Source organism: Squalius cephalus (genome assembly GCF_949319135.1).
Source record: "Squalius cephalus genome assembly, chromosome: 3".
NCBI classification, from domain to species: domain Eukaryota; kingdom Metazoa; phylum Chordata; class Actinopteri; order Cypriniformes; family Leuciscidae; genus Squalius; species Squalius cephalus.
Genome location: NC_137124.1, coordinates 48459622 through 48472607, shown reverse-complemented (window position 1 = coordinate 48472607; position 12986 = coordinate 48459622). Strand labels below are relative to the sequence as shown.

Sequence of the window (12986 nt, the reverse complement as noted above, 5' to 3'; positions counted from 1 at the left end):
ATACGCACTGCTCCTGCGCTGCTTACGCTCTGCTAACGCGTGCAGTGTGAAACCGGCGTAACTCTGTGCCACCGCATAACTATAGATGTGTTAAAAAATAATGAGAATATATATGCATATCCGAGTCCTGATCGGGAGGTAACGTCCGATTCCGATCGAGTCTGAAAACACGTGATCGGGCCCGATTTCCGATCACGTGATCGGATCGGGACATCCCTAGAAATTGAATTATCAAAATGTAAAATAAGTCTTCATTGTAAAAATAAAAGAACTATAAATTAATTAAATGTATCTTTGCTAAAGCTACAAGTCATTTTCTCTTTTGATGTTTGATCACCGTTGGCGACACAAACAAAGTTAGGCTGCTGTCCCTTTAAGACGAATGCGCAGACCTAAATCCTAATCCTAGACATAAATGACATGCATTCGTTTTCTTTCTGTTTAAAACACAAGACTGTTTACGAGGAAACTCGCCAAGATAGGCATTTTGACTTCATTTTGCGTGCACGTGTCCGTTTAAGCTCAAAAGAAAGGGAAAGAGAACTGAATTCGGCTAAACTCACCTTCTTCATCTACTGACTGTGGATGGCATCAAGGTCTTGTCCTGAAGAATACAGGGCCAAACAATAGGGATTATATCTCATCTGGTAACAAGAGCAAAGCCATAACTTTAAGAACTCTAATGATACATTTACCCCCTGATATTGCATTGGGGATATCAATTCAAACATTTTTAAAGGCTAAGAGTATGAGCCACAGCTGCCCAAGATATCTAGGGGTTGCAAATTAGTCATGGCTATAAACCTGTATGCATGGCATCTACTTTGTATTTTTTATAAAGCAATGTTCTATGCATTTGTCCCTGTCAAATAAACATTTAATAAATAAATCTGTGAAAAATAACTGCCTAAAGTTGTCGACCCCCTGAACCACATTCAGCATTTAAAAGTACAAAGAATTTCAGTATTGATCAATAAAAAAAAACATACAAATACATAAATACCTTTGAGTTGGACAGTATGGTGTCAGTCTCATTGGCCAACATAATTCAAAACAGACCTAAAGAAATAAAATAAAATATACTAATGATCAGGATATCATGTTATCATAATAGTTAAATGAATTATTATTATAACTATGACCATTATAATATTGTATTAGTCGCCTATTATTTAGCTGATTATTTAGCCTACAGGCTAGGCCTACAGATTCTCAAGGACAATCACTGAAAAAACCTGGGGTTAATGATTTTAAAATGTGAGACTTATTTCAAAAGCATAAATCTTACAGACCCCAAACCTTTGAACAGTAGTGCACTGTAGGTTTGAGGTGGTTTTGCTTACTAGTCATATGGTTCATAGTCGTGGAGATTTTCTTGGACAGGGGGTGCAGCAGGCCATCAGCATGATGATCTAGAACATAACATGCAATTTCACAGAGCCAACAATATTACATGGGATTGGTTTATTACAAGGAACCAAGCTAGAACAGAGGTGAAATGCAGAAAAGATAAATATATACAAATCTTAAGATAATATATTGTGAAATAAATGCATGTGGAATTATTATCATGATTAAACAATAACTCACCCCTTGTTGTAGAGTTTTTTTCTCTCTTGCTATTCTGAAATCACATTTTAACAATATTGGTAAGTGACGTCACTGATTAAGTTAACAATACAGTGCATTCTTTTAGGTTAAATAAATTAGCTTACTTCTAATCACCCATTGACAAATTACCAGCAAAACTATCAAAAACAGTTATCTACACTAAATATGTGTTTAAAACCCCAAACTTTCATAACCTTAACTTAGCGTAACTTAGGCCTAACGTTCTCTTCTGAAACCGGTTAGCTTAGATGCTAACGGACTTTTTCAAAGACACAAAACCATTTCTTTAAAGTAAATATTCAAGAGAAGCGTGTCAATTACACGAAAGAAATGTGTCAGGGACGTTTGTGTGTATTATTTGTGAGATTTTGTTGACTAAACTTACCTGAAAGCAGTGAAACCAACAGCGAGAGACGGGAGTTCTCTTTCAAGCATACGTTTCGGTGTCTCACTATGGGATACGCCCCTTCCGCGGATTCCACAGAAGTCCTATTACATTACGCCAGCCCCAATTGGCTGGCAGACATGACGCAGTGTCTGGGAGTGGCTACCCCACCCCTCAGTATAAGAGGAGCAGCACTGTCATTACGACATTCAAAAACCTCTTCTCGCTTCACACCAGAAGCCTACAAACTTCTACGAACCTCCGGACGAATTACTGGCCACCACGCCGTTTTTCGCCTGGCTCCTTCGATTAGCATTCCAGCCGATTGCAAGGATTGTTCGACACTATGATGGCTGCAGCAATGCAGACTGTCCCGGCTAGTGGGGGAGATTCTGTGCGACTCTGTTCATGCGGGAACAAAATTTCATGCAAAGACACACACCAGGTCTGCTCTGCATGTCTCGGGCTGAAACATGCTCAATTGGCTATCGAGAATCCCGGTTCATGTGAACACTGCGCACGCTTCACCATGAAGAGCCTTCGTCGCAGGCTAGCACGCCAAGCTAGCTTGTCTGGCATGGATCCCCTCATGACACCTAGCCCCGCGCCAGCTGCCACCCCGCAGGTATCCATCCCTGTAGAGCTGCCCACCACAGCAGCTCTATCCTGGAGTGAGCAGCTCGATGTGTGCATGCCTCTACCTACCGAACCCAGTCTGAGCTCGGACGAGGAAGAGGACGCGCTTAATTACGAGGGAGAGGAGCAATCGGACTTCCTTCTTTCCGAAGAGGAAGATTTCGAGGACTCACCATTCCTCACCTCCGCACAACCGGCACAGCTCCTCGCTGCGGCGGGACCCATGGAAGAGGCGGGCGGGCCACCACCCTCCCCGCTCGTGAGTGTTGATCTGCAAGATGTGTGCAAACGCGCTGCAGGGAAACTTAATATTCCGTGGCCGACCGTGGTAGCAGAGACTGCAAAGTCTCGCTATGAGGGGAAGAGGCTGCCGAGTGCAAAACGAGCAGCACGGCAGCTCCTTCCTGTTTTCCCAGAGCTCCTCGAGGAGCTCGCGGTTACATGGAAGGACAAGCCGTTTACCAGCAAGATGCCAGTGCAGGGCGGCTCCGTTCTCGATGTGGAGGGGATGGAGAAGGAAGGCCTTCTCCGAATGCCCCCCATGGAGCCACTGGTTGCCGCGCACTTGCAACCGAAGCGCACGGCGGCTGCAAATCCGACCTTGCCATCTAAAGCTGACCGTTTCCAGTCCAGCATGACGAAACGCGCTTATAAAGCAGTCGCACTCTCTGCCAGGGCTATGAACGCGATCTCTCTGCTGACCGCATACCAAGCGGAGCTGCAGGACGAAGTGTCTACCACACCAGGTCAGACACACTGGGAAGAGATCTGTGTTGTCACGGATCTCTCTCTGCGTCTTCAGAGATGCGCGGTTCAAGCTGCTGGGAAAGCCATGGCCACAATGGTTATCCAAGAGAGAGGGCGATGGCTTAATCTGGCTAATCTCTCTGACAGGGAAAAAGAAGCCATCCTGGATGCACCGGTCGTTCCAGAGGGCATTTTTGGCTCAGCTCTGACACTGATGCAAAAACGATGCGAAGAGAAAAAGAGGGACGACGAGGCTTTGCAACTCTGTATGCCGAGAAAGACACAGACTGCACCTCCTCCGCCACCCCGGCAGACCTTCGCGCAGGTTACGGCCCGCCCACCTCCCAGCTTTCGCATTCCGAAACGGCAGAGACCGATCGTGAGTGCAGCGGGTCCGAGTGGAGTGCAAGAGCAGAGATCTGGCTGGCATAGGAAGAACTATCCGCCTTCAGCAGCTCAGACGGTCCAGCCAGCCCCTCAGCCTCATCCCCAGCCCCATCTTCAGGGAGCGAGGAGGAAGAAGAAGGCAGTTTGACACGGTCTTCCCCAAGGGAGGGAGTCAACAGCCCCCCAGTTTGCTAGCTCCCGACCCTCAGTCGTTCAGCGTTCAACACATGACGAGTTCCTCGGTGCACAGATGTTCTGTGGGGAAAACAGCGCCCGGTTGGGCCGGGGGAAACAGAGCGGTGAAAAGGAAAAGACACGGTGCAGTGGTGCACACCCACCCACTAGTCACAAGCACTTTTCATGTTCAAAACTCAATAAAGTTTTCACTGTACCCAAACACATTTCCCCAAAAAATGTTGCAAAACATGTTCACAGAGCACATTATAACATCACCTCGGGGAGCGTTCGAGCCCTTAGAGGTGATGAGCCACACAGACTCAGTCCAAACTCTAAGTGTACACGCATGCGCAGTACAGACCACAAACTCGTTCATGACTCAGCCACACGATGGCGCCAGAACGCTACAAATAGATTACTGGCGAGAGTGCACACAGTCCCGCTGGGTATTAAAGACAATACAATTCGGGTACAGGCTGCAGTTTGCAAAGTCCCCCCCGCACTTCAAAGGGATAATTCATTCTCAGGTGCGGGGAGAATTAAAGCACGTTCTTCAGGACGAGATAAACTCCCTGTTGAAGAAAAGGGCGATACGAGTGGTCCCACCCGAGGAAAGCCGCAGTGGGTTTTACTCGAGATACTTTCTAGTCCCAAAGAAAGGAACTCGTGCTCTTCGTCCCATATTAGATCTACGTGCGCTGAACAAATACCTAAGGAAGTACAAGTTCAGAATGCTCACTCATGCCACACTCCTAAATCTGGTGCGCCCGGGCGATTGGTTCACATCAATCGACCTGAAAGATGCATACTTTCACATAAACATATACCCACCCCACAGGAAATTCCTGAGGTTGCTTTCCTGGGAGTAACATACGAGTACCTGGTTCTACCATTTGGTATGTCTCTCAGCCCGAGAGTATTTATAAAATGTACAGAAGCGGCCCTTTCCCCCGCTCAGGGAAAGGGGCATTCGTCTCGCTACCTACATAGACGATTGGTTGGTGACAGCTCAGTCAAAGCAAGAAGCGAAAAATCACACAACTATGCTTCTGGAACACATTCAGAAACTGGGTTTAAAGTTAAACACCGAAAAGAGTGTTTTGACTCCCGCACAGTCTATAACATATCTGGGGCTGTTACTGGACTCTGTGACATTCAGAGCGCGACTGTCAGAGGACAGGGTGGGAAAATTCACCCTATGCCTGGCCGAGTTTCAGAGGGGGAAAACTGTTTCCTTCCGCACATGCCTCAGATTATTGGGTCTGATGGCCTCAGCCCTAATGGTTATTCCCTTAGGCAGACTATTTATGAGGGAATTTCAGCGCTGGGTAGCATCTCTGAGACTGGACCCACTAAGACACTCCCGAAGGAGAGTGAGAGTGACGTCAGAGGCAGTCTTTGCACTGCGCCAGTGGAGATTCCCAACCTTCTTGGTTCAGGGGGTTCCTATGGGTGTGGTTCGAACCAGAAAAGTCATAACGACGGACGCGTCGTTGTCCGGTTGGGGGGGCATTCACGAGGGCAGGATAGTGAATGGAAGATGGGGTCATCATCTGACCGATCTTCACATAAACTATCTGGAAATGCTGGCCGTGTTTCTAACGTTGAAGCATTTTCTTCCTTTTCTGAAAGGACATCATGTTCTTGTGAGAACGGACAACACCACAGTTGTGGCATATATAAATCGGCAGGGGGGCCTAAGATCACTTCCCTTACACACGCTGGCACGCAAACTGATTTTGTGGAGCCATGCCAATCTTTTATCCCTGAGAGCGACGCACGTACAGGGCGTTCTGAACCAGGGTGCGGATCTGCTATCCAGGGGAAATCCACTCTACGGAGAGTGGAAATTGAACAAGGAAGTGGTTGAACAGATTTGGGAATTATACGGCAGAGCGACAGTGGACCTGTTTGCGTCCCACGACAATGCTCAGTGTCCTCTGTTTTTCTCCCTGAAAGATCAGAGCGCGCCTCTGGGGATAGATGCGCTGGCACACGACTGGCCCCGCACTCTTCTGTATGCGTTCCCACCGATAGCATTAATATCCCCAACACTCTACAGAGTGAGGGAGGGGGGACTAAAGCTGATTTTAATAGCTCCGAGGTGGCCAGGGAAATACTGGCTGGCGGAGATCATACGTATGCTATACAAAGACCCGTGGTCTCTCCCGTTACGCAGAGATCTACTGTCACAGGCGGGGGGGAAATCCTTCATCCCCATCCAGAACGCTTGGCACTATGGGCCTGGCCTGTGAGTGGTTAAATTTGAACACAACCGGTCTGTCTGACAATGTCATCAGAACTATACAGAATGCTAGAGCTTCGTCGACTAGGTCTCTCTACGACTGCAAATGGGGCGTGTTTGAGCGCTGGTGCGCGGCTAAGAATGAGATTCCTTTTCAATGCTCAGTGGCAATAGTTCTATCATTTCTACAGGATTTGATAGACCAGGGAAAAGCGTTTTCAACCGTTAAGGTGTATCTGGCCGCTATTTCTGCTTGTCACATAGGTTTTGATAGTAAAACCGTTGGGCAGCATCCTTTAGTGTGCAGGTTCATGAAGGGCGCGCGTTGCGTTTTGCCAGTTTCAAAACCGCTTTCCCCTTCATGGGATTTAGCACTGGTACTTGATGCGCTCTCAATGTCCCCGTTTGAGCCACTGGACAAGATTGATTTTAAAATAATGTCGTTTAAGACGGCGCTGCTGTTAGCTTTGGCTTCAGCGAAACGCGTAAGTGAGATTCATGCGCTTTCGGTGCATTCAGCATGTATGCAGTTCATGCCCGGGGATGCAGGGATAGTTTTGAAGCCTAATCCTGCATTTATGCCCAAGGTAGTTAATTCTGTCACTCCTTTTGAGCTAAAAGCTTTCTATCCACCACCTTTTGCTTCACTGAGACAGCAAAAGCTAAATGAGTTATGCCCTGTGCGTGCTTTACGCATCTACATAGAAAGAACCAGAGGGTTCAGGGAGAGTGATCAGCTGTTCGTATCTTGGATGAAGCCAAGAATGGGGAAGCCGATTACTAAGCAGCGCTTGTCGCACTGGATAGTGGAGGCGATTTCATTGGCGTATTCCAGTAAGGGCCATGCGCCCCCGACTGGTTTACGTGCGCACTCAACACGGGGAATGTCAACTTTGTGGGCTTTCTTTAAAGGAGTCACGATACAGGATATTTGTAAAGCGGCGAGTTGGTCCTCACCGCATACGTTTGCAAGGTTTTATAAACTGGATGTTACAGCTCAAACTTTGGCGCATGCAGTTTTGAGCGTTGGAGTTGAGTCATGAAACTTTCAGCCCTAGAGGTGGTGCTGTGGTTGGCAGGAGACTTCGAGGCAGGCTATCTGGCATTACGGGAGTTAGTATATCCCATAGTGAGACACCGAAACGTATGCTTGAAAGAGAACAATAGGTTACTTGCGTAACCCCGGTTCTCTGATAGCATTAAGTGAGGTGTCTCACCAGATCACCCTCCTTGCTGTGTGAAGCGAGGAAGAGGTGTGCTTGTTTTGAATGTCGTATTGACGCAGTGCTGCTCCTCTTATACTGAGGGGTGGGGTAGCCACTCCCAGACACTGCGTCATGTCTGCCAGCCAATTGGGGCTGGCGTAATGTAATAGGACTTCTGTGGAATCCGCGGAAGGGGCGTATCCCATAGTGAGACACCTCACTTAATGCTATCAGAGAACCGGGGTTACGCAAGTAACCTATTGTTTTGTTGTTTGTCAGTTGTCGATGACGTTTCCGGTTTCCATCTGCTCTCGCGCAGCGCACGTGGTCGCTCCAGTGTTTGATCACGCGCATGCGCATTAAAACACTTCAAAGTCACGCAGCATTTAAATAAACATATAGAATTAAAATGTATGACATAATTTAAAATATCATTAATAAAAAGTTATTGCGAATAGATCTGAACGTTGTTGGTTATCTTATAACCTTAGGGGACCATACTGACGACGTTGTCAGTTATGCCTGTTAATAATAAGTGATATTAAAATAATAACCTGCAGAGAACGTTCCCAGAACGTTCTCTTTAGGTTATAAAAATAAAACCTAAAAATAACCTGAAACGTTCTGGGAAGGTTCTCTTTAGGTTATTAAATAACAACCTGCAGGGAACCTTCCCAGAACGTTCTCTTTAGGTTATAAAAATAAAACCTACAAATAACCTGCAGGGAACGTTCTGGGAAGGTTCTCTTTAGGTTATAAAAATAAAACCTAAAAATAACCTGCAGGGAACGTTCTGGGAAGGTTCTCTTTAGGTTATAAAAATAAAACCTAAAAATAACCTACAGGGAACGTTCTGGGAAGGTTCTCTTTAGGTTATAAAATAAAACCTAAAAATAACCTGCAGGGAACGTTCCCAGAACGTTCTCTTTAGGTTATTAAATAACAACCTGCAGGGAACGTTCCCAGAACGTTCTCTTTAGGTTATAAAAATAAAACCTAAAAATAACCTACAGAGAACGTTCCTAGAACGTTCTTATTTGGTTCCCAAAAAAATAACCAAATGGGAACCAAATGGGAACGTTAGGGGAACGTTCTGTGTTTGCTGGGAGGAAACCAATGTATACAAACCAATATATAGTTGAGGAAACCAATGTATCTAAACTAGGGCTGTCAAAGTTAGCGCGTTAATAACGCGTTAACGCAAAATCATATTAACGGCACTCATTTTTTTAACGCGCGATTAACGCAGCGCGTATTTTCTGTTTGACCCGTGGCCCAACCCCTAGTTGGAGAAATGGAGATACACAGTGTTGCCAGCTTAGCGACATTGCAGACCCCTTTAGCGATTTTTTCCCTTCAACAAAGCGCCCAAACCTTATTTAGTTTCTGAGAATCTAACGTTACCGGAACCGCCGGTACTGCTCTCTCAGTACGCGCGCGCACCTCTCTCTCCCTCTCCCTCTCCCTCTCCCTCTCTCTCTCTCTCTCTCTCTCTCTCTCTCTCTCTCTCTCTCTCTCTCTCTCTCTGCGTCTCGCGCGGAGGAGCAGCGCTTTAATTCAGTTATGTTGCTTCTCTAATTTTACAAGTATAGCCGAAATCAGAGCACGGATTGTCTTTATCTTATGTGTATTTGATTTCATCAGACGATCAGACGACGGCTCGATTATCAGAATTTTTGTGCAGATTAACTTAACATCTTGGAAGGGAGAGCTGGTTATGTTTTAATGGGTCGCGTTTCAGTCACCATTTCAAATTCATTCCGTTGGTTGACAACAGAAACAGTAAAATATACCAATGAAAACAGTTTTATTGAGAATTTAGCTTCATCAAAATGGGCACAGAGAGAGACAAACTACAATGTAATAATAAATAATACATTTAAATTTAGCATTTTCAGAAGAGCTGCCCTGTCATGCAAAAATCTAAACATGTTTGTGTTAGTAAATTGCTCAGTGCAAAGAAAGAGAAGTAATGGTAACCTGGTATTTCTTTGTTCTTTCTACATGTGTCTAATAGACATGAACAAGTTCTTTGAAAAAAACATCTATGACCTTTGAAACATGTCTGGTCCTTATGCTCTATATTGACTATGGTTTCAATAATAAACATACATTTGCATAAAGCATCTATATTTATCCATGCTCACGTTGATTAGAGTATTACAAACTTGAAAAGTATTAATTTAAGGTACATTTAGAACAAATTAAAAAATGTGCGATTAAATGCGATTAATCGCGAGTTAACTCATGACAATCATGCGATTAATCGCGATTAAAAATTTTAATCGATTGACAGCCCTAATCTAAACCAATATATAGTTGGGGAAACCGATGTAACCTAAAATAAGCGAAAGTAAGCGAAAGAAACCTAAAATTCTCGGGACAGCAGCATTTGTCCAAAATTTAATCTTAACCGTTCTATTTCATCAGAAACGATCTGTAAACAGGGCTTTAAGTGTAAAATACCGAACTTGTCCTTTAAAGTGCACTACACAATATAATGACACGCAATTAATGTGATTTAAAATATACTTTAATGTCAGTTAACAATACACTTAAGTGTGAATTAAATGCAATGTTTTCGACACACTGAATGCACATTAAGTGCAATTAATTTAAAATATATCACATATTAAGTTGAAATAAAATGCAATAAGTTGCCATTAAGAGTGATTTTTTTGGAACAACTTAATTGGTACTTTAATACAACTTTATATCTACTTTCATAATTGCTTCTAATATCTTCAAAATATAGTTAAAGTGCACTACACAATATAATGACACGCAATTAATGTGATTTAAAATATACTTTAATGTCAGTTAACAATACACTTAAGTGTGAATTAAATGCAATGTTACAATCAGCAAAAGTAAAACCCTCTAAATTTACTGACAAAATAATTAAAAAAAAAAAAAATACATAAAAACCTCTCTGTTGATGCACAAGAAAAACACAAGAAACACTATGCATAAACACAAACAGTTTTGGAAAGAGACCTTTGGGTAATGCTTTACAAAAATATATTAGTTACCTACTTCAGTTAACATGAACTAAGAATGAATAATACTTTTAAGCATTTATTAGTCTAAGTAAGATAATAGTCTTGGCTAAAAAATAAACTAATATTAACAAATGAGACCTAATTAAAAGTGTTACCGAACCTTGTTATTTAGCTCTTAAAGGGATGCTCCACTTTAAAATGAAAATTCTGTCATCATATACTCACCCTCATGTTGTTTCAAACCTGTATGAATTTCTTTCTTCTGCTGAACAGAAAGAAAGATATTTAGAAGAATGTTAGTAACCAGACAGTTGGTACCATTGACCATTGATTTTTTTTTTTCCTACTATGGAAGTCAATGGTACCAAAATCTGTCTGGTTACTAACATTCTTCTAAATATCTTTCTTTCTGTTCAGCAGAAGAAAGAAATTCATACAGGTTTGAAACAACATGAGGGTGAGTATATGATGACAGAATTTTCATTTTAAAGTGGAGTATCCCTTTAAACCTTTACCAGCACCAACATTAAACAGGACCAAATTCTTACTCCAGCATTACAGTGCATCTAAGTTTGTCTAAAAGAAAAAGAAAAAAAACCTCCAAAAGCACAAAAAACAAAATTATTTGTCACCCAATTTTTTAAGTTATTGGAAAGTGCTGTTTATGTCAATGTCCCAGATGCTCTCCAGAGTATATGTGAATGGAAATGTTTCAAAGATGCAGGAAAGTCAGAAAAAATGCCTTGAGGAAAAAAACAGAAAATTTGTTTATAATACAGATCCAGTCCATTATTAGATATACAGTTGCGCTTCAAAGTTGATATACACCTTGCAGTATCTGCAAAATGTTAACAATTTTTGCAATAATAGGGATCACAAAAATGTATACGTTTTATTTTTATTTAGTACTACCCTGATGAAGCAGTTTATTCTGCAAGGTGTATGTAAAATTTTGACTGTTAACTGTTGATGAATGTGTGATGTGATTGATTACCTCAGTCACCAGGGCCACATCGTAGTAGAAAGCTGGGCAAGGTTCCTTCTATTTCCCACAAACAAGAGGATTCCACTGACTACGCCATCTTTACTGACACTGGGCTTAAAGTGATTAAAAATAGAGAACCTTTTTATTGCTACTTTACATGGAACTTTATCAATTACACAAATATAGATATATGACCCATGCAAACCCAGGACCAATGCAAATTAAGAAAGGTATTCTTACATTTTAAGCTTGCCCCACATAGCTATCTTCATGAAGGATGTTCCTGTTCCTGTATTTACCACGGTTGACACAGCAATGCTGCAAGCCTTCTTCCTTTGGTTTGTTACCTATAAAATATATGATGATTATAGGGGCATGTGTAAATGCACAGGTGGGAATTTATTACTTGCACATGCAAAAGATTCAAAGCATTTAAAAGCTATAGGGATAGTTAGTGACTTGAAAGTAGTGTTTTAGCTTGATCAGGATGTGCTGTCATGATAAATCTTGTAACATCACCTCATCAATACAGGTCTGTGATTCCACACCGCTTGCACTGTATCTCCAATAACAAATATGAACTGATCCTGCAAAATAAATGTTTAAATCCAGATAAACACAAAAATATTACATATTCCAAAACAAATAGTAATTGAACAACTCTTTAAATACAAAATGAAATTGAACACATTACAAGCATTTTTTCTAGAGGTGGGTAATATATTAAATATTTATGGTGGTTATAAGATTGATTATTTGTATTAAATGTATATAAACGTCTTCGAGTGTTACAATATTGGATCAGCATTCAGCATTTTTTTAGTAGTGCTAGCTTGTTTAAAATAATTAAAAAAGTTGTTTCGTTTAGTTTTTTTTTTTTTAAATCAGCAACCAAATTCCTCGAACACGACCACACACGCCTTCCTCACATTACAATGTAAGACATTATTAGAATGCAATCATATATAAATTATTGAAAACATGATTCATTCACCTCCCGAGTTTATAATATCTGCGATTAAAATGCACTCAGCAACTGACATGTTACGGTGAAAAAAAATTAACTAAAGAAAGCATCAAGATATACTTACTTGACTGATTATTTGCAGCATAACGTCTCATCTGCAAACAAACATCCAAACGTGGTGCTCCTTTTGTTTTCTTGTTTGGCTAGCTTCAGTATCATCACGCACGCATCGCAAACGGATGGCAAAACATAGCGCATTTTTCAAACTCTGGTGAAGTAGTGCGTCATAATGACGTAGTATTTCTCGCGCATGCGCATTAGACAACATATTCATATATCATGCATGGTTAAATGTTATTTCAGATTTTCTGTTTAAGTTGAAGTTGTTCTAACTCATTGTGTTGTTAAACTCTGTAAGTTCCCAAAACTTTACTCATTAACCTAACTAAAAGTCAATCTTTTTTTTCAATGTAGTGTAGTGTGATTAAAATTAAATGTATTTTACCTGAATTTAAATGCAAATTCATTTTGTTTACATTTGTTTAACTTTTGCTCGCAATTAATACAATTAAATGTGTGTTTAATTGACTTAGAACAACATAATGATATTGAAAGTATTATGTTCACAGATGTAAAGTA

General features: G+C 41.9%; 1 long non-coding RNA gene across 1 annotated transcript; it reads right to left on the bottom strand.

The window, feature by feature from the left end:
• Window positions 1-546: 546 nt before the first annotated feature.
• LOC307155624 lies at window positions 547-1413 on the bottom strand. Its single transcript, XR_013820543.1, has 3 exons — window positions 1344-1413; window positions 1004-1059; window positions 547-644 (listed from the first exon to the last, which is right to left on the bottom strand). It is a non-coding gene; the product is annotated as an uncharacterized lncRNA (long non-coding RNA).
• Between the last annotated feature and the right edge of the window lie 11573 nt (window positions 1414-12986).